The sequence below is a fragment of the Globicephala melas genome, chromosome 20 (genome assembly GCF_963455315.2).
Source record: "Globicephala melas chromosome 20, mGloMel1.2, whole genome shotgun sequence".
Lineage (NCBI taxonomy): Eukaryota > Metazoa > Chordata > Mammalia > Artiodactyla > Delphinidae > Globicephala > Globicephala melas.
Genome location: NC_083333.1, coordinates 58451497 through 58466422, shown reverse-complemented (window position 1 = coordinate 58466422; position 14926 = coordinate 58451497). Strand labels below are relative to the sequence as shown.

At 45.1% G+C, this 14926-nt stretch overlaps 1 pseudogene; it reads left to right on the top strand.

Moving 5' to 3' along the window:
* The first annotated feature begins 10480 nt into the window (after positions 1-10480).
* On the top strand, positions 10481-12918 carry LOC132594119 (peroxisome assembly protein 12-like; annotated as a pseudogene).
* Positions 12919-14926: the final 2008 nt, after the last annotated feature.

The following is a 14926-nucleotide window of genomic DNA, read 5'->3' as shown; positions in this document are numbered from 1 at the left end:
GGGTAAGAAACCTAAGGTTTTGGAGCCTCAGTTTCCTCACCTATGCAGCGGGTGATACCAGTCCCTACCTCAGGGGTGCTGGGAGGAGTAAAGGAATTAATGCCCGGGCTGGTCCCAGCTTTCCCAGAATGTGGTCCCGATGAGCCATTATTAGTTTGCTATGGCTTTCCCTTCAAGCCTCGGCTAAGCATCACCTGTCTGTGAAGCCCACTCTGATCTGTATCCCCTACCACTGTGGATTGTCTTCTCCTGGTGGAATTTGTTCGGGGTTTACTTCTTCCCCATTAACTACAATCTGGTGGGATGGTAATCTGGAGCCTGTGAGCCTGTCACCAAAAGGACAACACGTGAATAAGCACAGCCATTCAAAAGCATCTTCTGGAGTACAGAAGAGGCGCCAAACCTCAGAAAACAGGGAGCTCATGCACCCACGGGGCAGGGCCCACAGCAGAGGGACACTGCTCTCCCCCTTCCACACCTGGCCGTCCAAGTGGTCCTGGGACCCATCCACGTCTGAGCCCAACTCCCCAGCCTTCCTGCTGATTCTCTGAGCCTCAGATATATTTCCAAGAAAGTTCCATTCGCTTCACTGAGCTTATCTTTCAAGAACCTGGCTGCTACACCTCTAGGCCTTACACATATTTCAATGACAGCATGGAGGAACTTTCTTTTGAATGTTTTCTATATTTGTCTCCATTACTTCTTTGTTTTGTGACCTTGGGCAAATCCTTTCACCTCTCTGAGCCTCAGTTTCTTCTTCTGTATAATGAGGGGTGGGATGGAGGGTAGGGCTCCCTGGATTATTGTGAGGATTAAGTGTCCTGCTAGTGTCAAGCATATCACTGGCACTCAGAGATGACCGATCGATTAACCTCTATCAGTTGAGGATAAGTGACATTGCTTTCATTTGAAATCATGGAGGAAACCAAGGCCTGCAAGGTTGTCAGGAAAGCATCCTTCTGAGAAACTTGCTTAAGGGCTTATTGACCGAGAAATCATTTTCTCTCTCCTTTGCCTTTGAGTGTCTCTCAGGGAAATGATCAATTATTAGAAGAGGGAATGGATGGTGGCAGAATGTTCTCTTGGGCCAAGTGGGGTACAGGGGGTGGTGGGGGAGGTTGGGGGAGGCGGGAGGAGCCAAGGCCATGGCCGGGGAGGCAGGAGCTGTGGCAGGGTGGGCTGGGTTCCCTGCTCCTCCTGTTTGGAGTGGGAAGAGAGGGAGAAGAGGGGAGGGAGAGTAGGAGGTGGGGGGAAGGCGGGAGGCAGGAGGTGGTGATAAAGACTCTGACTTCCCTTTCCATCCCTCCTCATTTCCACCGCACCTCCCCCTCTCCTCTTATATTATTTAATTCTACATGTAAATAACGCCCTCCCTCAGTCATGCCCCCGCTGGCCCTACCTCTGTGGGTAACTCAAGGAGCACACATCAAATGGTCCAAGAGTTTCTCTTCTTGAACTGACGCCTTGAAGAGGGCTCTCCTGCTTATATCTCTCCTGTAGTTTTTCCTCTCTTAGGCGGGAGCAACACGGGGTGCCCAGAACAAGGGCACACGTAGTTTGAATGAGGATTTTCTCAGGTACCAGCTGGAGACTTGGGGCAGCTTACAAATCCCTCTCGCTAGGCAGTGTGCCTGATGCTCAGAGCTGCTACCATCTGCCTCGCAGAAATTCCTGTATGCAAGGTACCTAGCGCAGCTCCCAGCCCAGGTGCAGGGCCTGCTGCCTGCCCTCCAGCCTGACAGACGTTCAGGCAGTTGGTGCAGGGACCCCACTGCATCACGGGAACATCTCAGTGTCCGAGGCAGGTGCGTGAAACCAATTCAGTGCTACAGAGCCTGGTCACGTAAGCCAGCCGGACCCAGGGACGAGTTATTTGTGATATTATTGAATCTGTCCCATGTTCACCTAGATTCTGCCCTTGATCTTTAACACACCTCTCTTCTCCAAGTCAGTTCTGCCTAGACACCCTCCCCTAGAGCTAAGAAAACAAGGATGGAAAGAGAGGAGCCCCCGTTTTGGGCCAGCATAGTACTAGTGCCTCTGTATACCTTACTCCTCTAATCCTCACCAGAGCCCTTGGAGGCTGGTCGTCTTGTGTGTTTTGTGGGTGTAAACACTGAGGTTTAGTAAAGTTAATGACCTGCCCAGTTACGTGGCTGGTGGAACTAGTGTTGGAACCCACAGGCACCTGACCGCCTTGGTGTCACGCTGGTTCCTCCCTCTATCTCTCAGCTCCTGAGCTTTTACTGCCCCAGCAACAGCTATAGACTCTCTCATCCCTTCTGACTCAGGAACGACATAATTCTATGACATCTAAACTTTTGTAGACTCTAAAGCAACTTCCTTCCTCATACCATTTACTCCCACTATGTTCCATCCCCCGGGAAGGTATACCAACCACACATATTAATAGTAACACATATAATGATGGGAAATATTTAGAATAGACCAATAGGAAATGTGGCGGGGTTGGAGGGTTAAAGGTCTGGCTCTATGTGTGCTTGACCAGGAGATGCTGCAGAGCCCAGCAGGGAGGAGCCTTACCCTTAATCCCAGATTTAACTGATGTTTACTGAGAAGTGGCCACTCTTGGAAATCCAACAACCAGTTCCTTGGAAGGTGGTGCTGGATTTCATCAGAAACCTGAGGGGAAAATTGGTGATGGGAAAATAAAATTGAGAAGCTTGGGAAGGCTGGGAATGATGATGAACTCAGCTGCTTAAAAAAGACAAAGGAAGCAGTTCTCAAAGGAAGGAGGTTCCCAGGGCAAGGCAGGAACCCTCTCCCTCACCCCTCATACATCATCGCTGGGCCCCTCCAGTTTGTGTGCAGATGTGTAAAAGGCAACATCTGGGTGAGGTTTGAAAGCTTACGAGACTCTGCATATTTTATGAGAATTAATATGTGTTTAATTTAGGTGTTCCCGTGCCCCACGCCAAAGTTTTCATGCACTTGTGGGGAAGTGAGAAAAACATAAGTGAGTTTTCCACAAAGCTAAATTTATTCATTTTCAATTGGATTGTCTTTTTTTTTCCCGGGATTCTCTCTTTCCTCCTTTCTTGGTGTTAAAACATTTATGAAACTGTGGTGATAGTAGACTAAACTTGATTTCTTGAGCATCTATGCTTGGCAGGCTGAAAAGCTGGCAACCTTATGTTGAATCCTCCAATTTTCTCTTTAAAAATTTTGCTGAACTACAAAATTTAGAAGTCTGAGGAACACTGGGTTGTACTATGTCAGTCATCATTTGTATCAACTCTCTTCCTAATCTTGGAGCAATTTTTTTCTACTTAGCACAGATAGTCTTTGAAATTCAGATACCTCAACACTATACTTAAATTTAATAACTTGTTTTTTGGCCTGCAAGGTAACAGGTATTATACTCCACATATAGCATAATTTGGGGATAGGAGATATTTATTTTATAAGATCATGTCTTTTGCCTTTCTGTATCTGTTATTATGGCTTGCTTTGAAGAGTGTTCAGTCCTATAAAAAGGCTCCATATATGACCCCATAGGCTGAAATGAGGTGGGTGGAGTGAAGGTGAGGGATTGAAGGTGGAGGAGACAGATGATGAGACCCCAAGGTATCCTGAGACAATTTAGATGGAGCAAAGTTCCAATCATAGGCAAGAGACTGCCAAGTTCCTTGGCCTGGGAAGGTCAATGCCAAGAGCCAAGTTCAAAGGGCAAGGTGGGGAGAACATGTTAGAGAGCTCAGTAATGTTAGAAACTAAAAGAATCTATTAGGGAATGTAGTGGAGAATGAGAAGTGCCAGGAACTCCCAACCATGATGGGCAACATTGAGGGCTGGAGTTCCGTGCATTCCTGGTGGATGGTGCAAGGTAAGGAGCCTGGGTGCAGAGGCTGCACATGTCCCTGGAACAGGGGTTAGGACCTGTGCATTAGTAACACTGCTATACTAGACAAAACAATAGGTGGCATCACATTGGTGGTTTTTTCATTGTCACAACCGCTATTGATGATGCAGAGTAAACAGACTACTTCCTTCTTCCTGTTGTTGCCTGGGAATGGGGATGGGAAGTGGAATTAACTGTAAATGGGTTTGAAGGAGCTTACTGGGGTCATGAGAATGTTCCAAATTGGATTGTTGGTGATGGTTGCACAACTAGGTAGAGTTACCGAAAAATCATTGAATTTAATGAATTGTATGGTATGGTTGAGTTGTATGGTATGTAAATTATACCTCAATCCTGGTTTTGAAAATGAATGAATGGATGCTCCTGTGCATAACTCCCTTAATCAGGAATCCTGGGGAGATGGAGGCTGACGGTGGGGACCAGGGCAGGACCTAGGTTTTTCTGGTCCTTTCCATCAGGTTGCCAGCATGGATGAAAGGGCCTCTCTGCCCACAGGGTGGGAGCAGAACAAGGATGGGTAGGAGCCTGACAAACCCTTGCTGCTAATGGGACCTCAAGATGGAGAAGCCTCAGAGGCCAGGATGTCTGAGGAGGGAGGGCGGGGCAGGGGATGGCCGCAGGAGACAGGTGAGGGGCCGGATACAGAGAGGAAGATCTGAAGTCAGCAAAGGCTTCGGAGAAACAGAAGGGCAGCCAAGGGAGGAAATAAAAGGCATAGAGAGTCTTGGGGCCACCAAAGGGAATAAGAAGGGCGTTTTACAAATATATCAGGGGAAAAAGAATCCTTGAGAGCTGCCTGACCCATTAATAAATGAGAAGAGAAATCAAATTAATGATGATGATAAAAATGGCTGAGTGGCTGAAGTGCTTTGTAAAATTGGTCTTTAACAAGGAAGAGAAAAAGAAATCCGAGGGATGGGCAATTAGAAAGGGACAGAAGCCCTGTCAATAGAGTTGATGAAAGGTAGGAAAGAGAATACTTAGAAAAATTGGATAATGCTGACCCAGTTCAAATCACCATGTCCGTATATACACTACCAAATGTGAAATAGGTAGCTAGTGGGAAGCAGCCACATAGCACAGGGAGATCAGCTCGGTGCTTTGTGACCACCTAGAGGGGTGGGATAGGGAGGGTGGGAGGGAGATGCAAGAGGGAGGGCATATGGGGGTGTATGTATACGTATAACTGATTCACTTTGTTATACAGCAGAAACTAACACACCATTGTAAAGCAATTATACTCCAATAAAGATGTCAAAAACAAAAAAAGAATCACCACATCCAGATGCAAGGATTAAACCATTGGCAGTTGTTTTAATTTTATATATATATACATATATATACATATATATATGTATATAAATATATATATAATTATATATGTATACATATAAAATTATATATATGTTTAAACATATATATATATGTATACATTTTTTTCTTTTAAGGGAAGAGACAGAATCAGTGAAGATTCAAGAGCTTGAGATAGAAGAGGGAAAGGAAGTACTGTATTACCATATGTTGACTTCCTTCATGGGGCCTGGCACCATGCTAGGTACATTGCAAATGTCCTATCATTTATTCCCCTCAGCAGCCCTGTGTGCTTCCATGACCAGCCCATTTCACAGGCCAGGAAACTGAGGCTCAGAGAGTCTATGCGTCCCTCCAAGATTACTCAGCTACACATGGTAGTGGTAGACTTTGGACCCACGTTTTTCTGATTCCCAAGAGGATTCCTTTCCGTTCTACCAGCTGCTTATTCTAACTCTCAAGATTTGATTCTACACATCAGAGAGAAAGACACCCACCTGCCAATGACCTACTTTTAGTGACTGTCCTTTGTCCTGAAGCCTTGGGATTCTGATGACATAGAGGACTGTCTGATTGTAAGTTTGAGATATTTAGGGAGGATTTCAGACTTTGCATGTTGAAGAGAAAGAAATGGGGCAGAGTTTGAGGAATGATGGGCCCGAGGGCACAGGACATCAGTGTCCTCAGGGGTATGCGGGCTCCCAGAGTCCAAAGGCCTTATCACACCGGGAAACTGAGGCCTGAGAGTGGGGAGTGACTCACCCAAGGCAGCACCAGGAGCTGGAGCTGACTTGAGGGCGAAAGCTCTGCTTTCCACACTTCTCAGCCTAAGTCCATTATTTGCCCTCATCGCTGACTTCTGTCCTTTGTCATATGAGACTGACCTTGACTTTGATTTTCAGCTTTGGCTCCGTCCCCTTCTCTCTCCTTTTTGTGGCTCACATCAGTGGCTTCTTTAACCTCCCATCTCATGTCTGTTGCTGTTTTGTTAACCCTGATGCCCCAGGGGGTGGGGATGGGATGGTGGGGATGAGGATGAGAGGGAGAGGCATATAGGGCTCATCTGGCTCTTGTCCCACTGGGGTCCTGTCATTGAGGGGTCCTGAGCATGGTGTGGTGGGAACCCACCTGTGATTGATTCAAAAACTGGCCCAAAGTCTTTACCCACCTCATCTAACCCTTGCCACGGCTTCCTCACATATGGAGTTTACTTTCCTGCCTCTTGACCTTGGGCTTGACCATGTGACTTGCTTTGGTCAATGAGATGTTAGCAACATGGAGAAAGCAAGGACTTGAAATGTGCTGTGTGGCTGGGCAACTCCTTGTGCACCTTTGACACTGCCATGAGATGAACATGCCTCGGCCAGCCTACTCATCCAGGGTGGATGAGACACAGCTGGAGTAGAGCCTCCCCAGCCAACTTCAGCCTTTCAGGGAGAATCAAAGCTGTCCCAGCCACCATTGTTTGAAGCAGAATTTTCTGTCTGGACTTAGACCAGCCAAGTTTCCACTGACCTGAATATCCCTGAGAATAGATGTTCATAATAATATACCACTGAGATTTTTTGTGGTTGTTTGTTACGCAGCATAGCTAACTGGTACACAAGCCATTGACACCATGTGCTTGGAGGGCTCTAGTTCCTATTTAAAATCTCTCTTTTCTTCAATTTATTAAAAATAAAAACAAATCATTAAGCACCCACAACATGTCCATTCCCATGATGTATTTAGAAGTTTGAGTTACTGTCTTTGAGGAGCTCAGCCTGGGGGAAGCAAAAAGATGGTTACAAAATATGATGTCAATGAAAACTTCCCGGCGGGTAAAGATCTCTGAGTGAATTCTTGGGGGAAGGAGGAGGGGAAGGATGCTCAAGGCAGAAAGTACAGTGTGCCCAAAAACATGAGGGTGTGAAGCAAGCTGGTCCATTCATGGAACCCAAGCCCTCTTTGTACTGGAATGTTACCCCCAGCATAGACAGGCAGCCTGAGCCCAGGTCTGGCTCTGACATTTTACAAGTTCTTGACCAAATGTTTAGACAAGAAAGAGACATCGATGATGACAATTTATTACCAGATAATGAAGTTCAGGGAAACTCTGTTAAATAAAAAATGGCACAAGATGTGATAAAACTCGAAGAAACTCAAAGGGGATAAAAGACTCCTGGTAGTGTTGCGATACAATAAACAAACAGCATAATCCGGGAATGCCAAAGGCGCAGATGTAATCACACATGGACACCTGCTGCCGAAAGTCGGGCTGGGGTCCAGCAGGCCCAGCGGAGGGCTGCTGACAGAGTGCGCACCCCAGCACTACCCTCACGCCACCCTACCCAAATCTTGCCTGAGATGCAGACCCCTCCCTTAGCTTCTCCCAGTTACCATTTCCCTATGACTTTTCTCAGTGTCACTTGCTTTCTGCAGGGAGAGGTGGCTAGGGGTGGTAAGGAGGGAAGGTGAGCTGCCTCCCTCGCCCTATGCAATAAGCACGGCCTCCTCCTCGAGCCCACCCCTCTCCTTCTAACGCTCCCCCTTCCCCCAGCCCAAGTGTATGCGATTTCCGAGTTAATCTGTCTGCACTAATTAAATATTGAAGGCTGTTAAATATTCATGGGGCATTTTAGCTGGCAGGTTTGATGTCTCCAGGCCCCGCTGGCTTCAGCTCCGCTGATGGGCCATTTTGGTGGGGCACTTTGCGCTCCTGACAGACTCTCTCATCCAGGTGTTCCCAGCTGCTCTGGACCACTTCATCTGCTAGGGATGCACAGCCCCCAGCCTGGGACTCCCAGTTAGCTTTCTCGTGTGGGAAGTGGTATCTGCAGCTTTGGCCTTGGAGGCTTGTAGTGTGCCACCAAGGGAATCCGGCCTGGGGTGCTGGGGAGAGGGGCTGAACCAGGAGTTCACTGAGAGGCCAGGTGGTGTGTCCTCTGGGTAGGGGCTCCTGGGAACCTCCTTCCTTCCACCGGCTTCCCTTTGGTTACAAAGGCCAATATAGCTTCTGTTTAAGATAGTTTGAACGGCCTCATTTCTCCCAGCTCTTATTGTCTCTTCCTCTAAACTCACCATATTAACCTATCTGATGGCTCTTCACACCTTTTAACATAAGTGCAATCAATTTTTGTGTCTTGCTTATTACACCATAAACCTGGGAGTGGGATTTGTGATGAGGTGTTTATTATTTATTGGCTGTAATAATTGACATTGTTATTTTTGACTGCCTTTTTTCTCACATAACAACATCAGTTTACTTTTGGAATATTCTCAAAGGACTATTAAGGTGTCTTGCACTCTTCTGGCTAAGAGTGAAACAGGGATAGGAGATGAAATCTGAACCAAGGTCAGTCAATAGGGATCTGAATCATAAGTACAGTGACAGAAATTTGTTGAAGCTCGTTCATTGCAACAATGATGCTTGTATGACACTTTGCTAATTCTTGCTAGAAACATCCAGTAGGACTGTGTAATTCCTGTTCCCTCAGAGCTGGTTTTCCTTATTTTGTTAGCTACTCCATATTCTTCTAATAAATTTTTTAGTTTAAATTAGCCTGTTTTCTGTTGCTTGTAACCAAAGAACCCTAACTGATACCAATGTTTAACTAACTTCCCACTCGTCTTAGGTGATGCTATTTCTCAACTTTGTCTTTTTGCTGTTCACTTAAGAAAAGCCTCTCTGTAAGAGATACCACTGACCAAGAAGCTACAGCTAGGTGTTTTATATAGATACATTATCTCTACTCCTTAAAACTCTGTAAGGTAAAATCTTCCAACAATGTGACTTTCTCCAGCGGGTATCCAATCAGACTATAAAACACTTTTTTTTCTTTTTTCTTTTTTGGCCACGCTGCATGCAGGATCTTAGCTCCCCTGGCCAGGGATCCAACCCATTCATCCTGCAGTGGAAGCACAGAGTCCTAACCACTGGACCGCCAGGGAATTCCCTGAAACACTTTTTGGAACCACAATTAAGGTTAATTTGCAAGATTTTATTTCTCCTATTGAAACAACTAAACCCAAACCTTGTTCCAGCGTTCTCATTATGTGAAACAATTAACTATCTTTATACCATAACGTCCTCTATGGTATAAAGTAAGCAAACTTCTATTTCTAGCTATTCAGCCCAGGGGTTGAGGGGAGAGGTTGGAGAGAGAGATGAACTTTAACTATTATCCAAATTCAGTAAACCTGCAGCTACTCAAGGCAATTGCATACGATGTAAAAGCAGTTTGCAAAAGGTCAGGTTAATTACATTAACTTTGGTATACAATGAAAAGTACCTTCTCTGCCAAGCCTCCCCAATTCATGCTAGTTAGAATTCAACAGCATCACTCCGTTTTAGCACTGTATTCATATCGCTAATGTGACGCATCCTACCGTGTTCGAGGGTAGGAACCATTTTCATTTAGTGTAGCAAGTGCCTAGAGTTCTGCTTGAACGTAACCTAACCTAGAAGACAATTAAGGTACCAGCTTGAATGAAAAATAATCGTCCCAAATTCTGAACAACAGCAGGAAATTTTTTATTTTTTTTAATAATTGGCAGCCATAAGGCTAAGGCTTCTATCTCGGCTTTGTCGCTTCAAATCCTTCCCGAAGGCGTCAAAAAGAGTACCCCCGCCGCAAGCAAAGTGAGCCTTCCATCTCCACATTCCCATGGGTCCCTCGCCTCTATCTCTATCGCCCCAGGGAACAAAGGCCTCAGCAACAGGCCGAGCTCTGGCTCCGGGCGCCAGACGTCAGTGCGGCTACCCAACACCTTGCCAAAAAGACTCTGTAGAGAGATATCAGAGCTGTGGCTTTCCAACAAGACAGCGATGCAAAACCAGCTAAGAAGAGTAAAACCAACCAGAGGTAAAGCCCTCCCCAACCGAGCCCGCTGGAGCCTTCTTTACTTTCAACTGGGGGCGGAAGTGGAAGTCCCTGTGAGATCATAGAGTTCTCTAGTTCCGGTCGCGGGGCCGCGTTCGGGGCTAGAGCGCCTCTCCACGGCCACCGGGTTCCAAGCGGCTTCTATTTCCGGTTGCGGCTTCTGACATAAAGCCGAGACCTTTCAAACGCGGCGTCGCGGGTTCCTCGCCCCTCGTCTGGGGTCAGCTCGCAAGGACTGGCGCGGGCGGGGGGATTGCACAGCCCACAGCTGAGCCAGGCCGTTGGGGCCGGCCTGCACTGGTACCTTCGATCCCTCAGAGCCGCCTGGCTTTTGAGCCCTCCGGATTGGGAGTATGTGATTGGCCGCCTCCAGGACTGCCGCTCGAGAGGCCAGCGCTCCTTCGCCATACCTGTCCCCCCATAGTCGCGCTTTTCCCTGTGAGGTGCAGCATTAATCAACTCACCCCTCCCACACACTACTTCCCTAACGTGGGTGTCTGCGTTGACTTCATTCTTCACCTTCCCTTGAGACCCCTCCCCTCTGCCTCTGGAAGAGGTCTTTTTTGCCCAGTTCCTGTAAAATAGCACCCATCTGGCACCCCCAGAAAGTTCATGCTTACTAGAGAGTCTGTGGGCAAAGAAAAACCCAGTGCACACACGAAACTATGGCTGAGCACTGGGCTCACATCACAACTGCTTCTGTGGTGGATGACCAGCCAGCCACCCATCTTTGAGGTGGTAGCACAGGACAGTTTAATGACAGCAGTGAGACCTGCTCTTCAGCATGTGGTCAAGGTAAGGATTTAATTCTCTGCAAAGTTTTAGGAACGTCCGGGTAAAAACCAAGTCAATAATCTGAATTTATTTCTTGGCCTAAGTTTTGAAATAACCAATTAGCATATAATGCACCTCACATGATTTAATGGTTATGGAGTCTCTTGTTATGTGTACTGAATACCCAGCACTTCAGGGAGGTTAAGGTAGACCCAGAAAGAAAAGTGTGGACATTCAGAGGGAAAAAAAGGAAATATAAATACAAGGCATAGTAGCTGTGTAATGGAATGAATTTCATTTATTTATTTTGCTTTAGGTTCTTGCAGAATCAAATCCTGCCCGCTACGGCTTTTTGTGGAAGTGGTTTGATGAAATCTTCACCCTGCTAGATCTTCTGCTCCAGCAACATTATCTGTCTAAAACCAGCGCCTCGTTTTCTGAAAACATTTATGGCTTAAAGAGGATCGTAATAGGAGACACACACAAGCTTCAGAGACTGGCCAGTGCTGGTCTCCCAAAGAAGCAGCTTTGGAAGTCAGTTATTTTCCTGGTTCTTCTTCCCTATCTGAAAGTGAAGCTGGAGAAGCTGATTTCTAGCCTGAGAAAAGAGGATGAATATTCCATCCATCCCCCTACTTCCCGCTGGAAACGATTTTACAGAGCCTTTTTGGCAGCCTACCCATTTGTTAACATGGCCTGGGAAGGCTGGTTTCTTGGACAGCAGCTTCGATACATCCTAGGAAAGGCTCAGCATCACTCACCACTGCTGAGTCTGGCTGGGGTTCGGCTAGGTCGACTTACAGTTCAGGATATACAAGCTCTGGAGCACAAACCAGCCGAAGCCAGCATGATGCAGCAACCAGCTGGGAGGTAAGGCTTAACATTTCCCCAACATATTTGATTAATAAATCCTAAAATCTTATCCCAATTTTATGAAATTTACCCCCTTCAGTCCACTTTGGGGTATTTCATAAAATCATCGAAAAATTCTTGTGTCCATAAAACAAGGATTGCCATCCTGGTAACCTTCCTCATCATAATGGCTACATTTTTGCACACACTTGCTATGTACCAGACACTTTGCTAGGTGTTTACGTATATTATCTCAATCCTCATCACAGCTCAATGAAATAAATGCATTAGCACCACTTAACAGTTGAGGAAACTAAGTTCTAACATTTGAGTACTTTGCCAAGGCCACACAGCTAATAGGCGGCAGAGCTGAGATTCAAGCCAGATCAGTACAATTCTAAAGACTGCTCTTAACCATGGTGCTATCCCGCTCCTAGTGTCTGTGTTCTCTGACAAGTTCAAATATATTCCTCAGTACTGCTGAGTTGTTTTTTAAGTGAGTTATTTCTTTTTCTGGATATACTATCTTCCACCCCCATAAAAGGTCTATATAATCAATGGCTCATTAACTTCTTTCTCAAAACACAAAGCAATAAAAGCCCTGGTCATTAAAAACAAAGCTTAGCTCCTAGAACTCCTAAAATACGGTAGGTTAGAAAGAGGGAATTGTTTCAAATAGACACAAGAGAAAACACCAGTCCAGCATCTATTCAATCCCCAAGCTGAATCAACGATTCTAATGAAAAGTGTAAGAATTGCATGCGTATTAGTTGTTCTGTGATTGTACCTAAATAAACAGTTTCTGCTTTTGCCTCCTTGTTCTGTTCTCCAAACGGCGTTGGCGAGAAGATAAAGTCAGCTCTGAAGCAAGCCGTGGGAGGTGCCGCCTCATGCCTCTCTACTGGCCTTTCGGTGGGTGTATTCTTCCTGCAGTTCCTTGAGTGGTGGTATTCATCCGGAAACCAAGAAACCATCAAGTCATTGACTGCCCTGCCTACTCCACCACCACCGGTACATCTAGACTACAATTCTGATTCTCCCCTGTTGCCCCAAATGAAGACTGTGTGCCCACTGTGTCGTAAAAACCGGGTGAATGACACCGTTCTTGCCACCTCTGGCTATGTGTTTTGTTATCGCTGTGTGTTTAATTACGTGAAGAGTCACCGAGCTTGTCCCATCACAGGTTATCCAACACAAGTACAGCATCTGATTAAACTGTACTCCCCTGAGAACTGAAAGGGATTAGCACCTTGTCTCACAACAAAATGACTGCACTATAAGGCCAGAGGGCTTGTTTTCCGCACGGTAAATAGCATTGTTTGATCATCCTCAATTAATAATTGTATGAACTTTAAACAGCCACATGAATTTCTTTAAAAGGATGTACTCGTTGATCTTAACCTTTTAGCTTGCTCCCTAGACACCTCTACTTAGAGTTGACCGAGCTGGTCAGAGTGAGAGAATCAGGACTGGCAGGGGATGTGAGGATCAGCATAGAGAAGGGGATCAAAGAGGGTACTTGGCACAGAAGCTTTTCCTGTCCCCTTCCTTAAAGGACAAGGGGTATAGAAGCTCTCAGGAAAAACCCAAGTTAGACCTCGTAGAGTGGGTAGTGAAGGGGAAGCAGGCCTTTTGAGAAAGGAAAGCATTTATCTGCCTATGAGGAATAGGTTTTATCGGTTTGCAAACAGTATGAAATATGGACCTGCTTTTTTATTTTATTTTATTTATTTTTTGTAATACAGCAGGTTCTTATTAATTATCACTTTTATACACATCAGTGTATACATGTCAATCCCAGTCTCCTAGTTCATCCCCACCCCACCCCTCACGGACATGCTTTTTATAGAAATACTTAGAAACACTTTCTCCTTCCATATGCTGAGACTCATTTGTTAAGTAACATTTGCTATAGTTTATCACCTTTTAAAGATCCCTTTGTGAACCACACATATCTTCCTTGGGAAACTGGTTACAGGAAAATAGGGGTTGAATGTATATACAGAATAGTCTGAAGACTTCAGTGTGAAAGCAAAGCTATTAATGAAGAGATGAAGGAAAATACTGCCCTAACTATGACTGTGTAAAGGCAGGATCTTTTCATAAGGTCTTTGTGCTTGCTGTTAAGAGTTTGCTAAGCTGACATGAATTATTCTGGCTATTACTAAAGTTTCTACAAAACGCTTAAGTAAAATTTAAGAATAAATGTTTTTTGGCAAGAGCTGTTCCATGTCATGATTATGTGGAAACCGAAAGATTAGTTGAGGTATTTAGAGTAAATTTTTCATTCAGGCCACCTTTGCGGTTTTTTTTGTTTTTTTTTTTTTTGCGGTACGCGGGCCTCTCACTGTTGTGGCCTCTCCCGTTGCGGAGCACAGGCTCGGGACGCGCAGGCTCAGCGGCCATGGCTCACGGGCCCAGCTGCTCCGCGGCATGTGGGATCTTCCTGGACCGGGGCACGAATCCGTGTCCCCTGCATCGGCAGGCAGACTCTCAACCACTGCGCCACCAGGGAAGCCCCTACCTTTGATTTTTTGAGGCATTCTGTATTAACATTTTGCTTTTTTTGCTAATCCAATATTGGAGAGAAATCCTCTCCTCCAACAGCAAGAATTCAATCTTGAGTGAAATACCTTATTTCTCAAGTGAAATACTGCACAAACACTTAAGTTGACACCGGATTGGCAGGGTTAAACATACAGGTTAAAAACATACGGGTTAAAAAAAAATCATTACTACAAGAGGAAGGATGAAAATGATTTTTAAGTGCCTCTGCTGAGACAGGTGTTGTCCAATACAACTCATTTCAGCAATTCAAAGCACATTTTCTGATAGCACTAAGATAATAGAACTAAATTTTGAAATAGAATATCCTATAGATTTTAAAATATTAACACTTTTATGTACCATGAGAAGAGTATAATGGATATTTGCAAAAATTCTTATTAAACCACAAGGTTTTACCAGAACAAATACCATAGTTAAGTAAACTTTTTTTTTAATTTAAAAATTTTTTAATTTGTTTCAAAGTTAAACCCAAGACACACTGACTTCACAGGAAATCCAATGAGAAATGTTTTTCTAGGCTGAACACGTGTTTCCCCTTAGTCTCCCCACAAAAAACATGTACATGTTAATTACTTTCATTTTACAATCACTGCTAAATAAACATTTTTAATATAGTAATGAGTCAATAAGGGAACCGAACCAGATTCAGGACTGAAATAATGCAGTTTTCCATGAA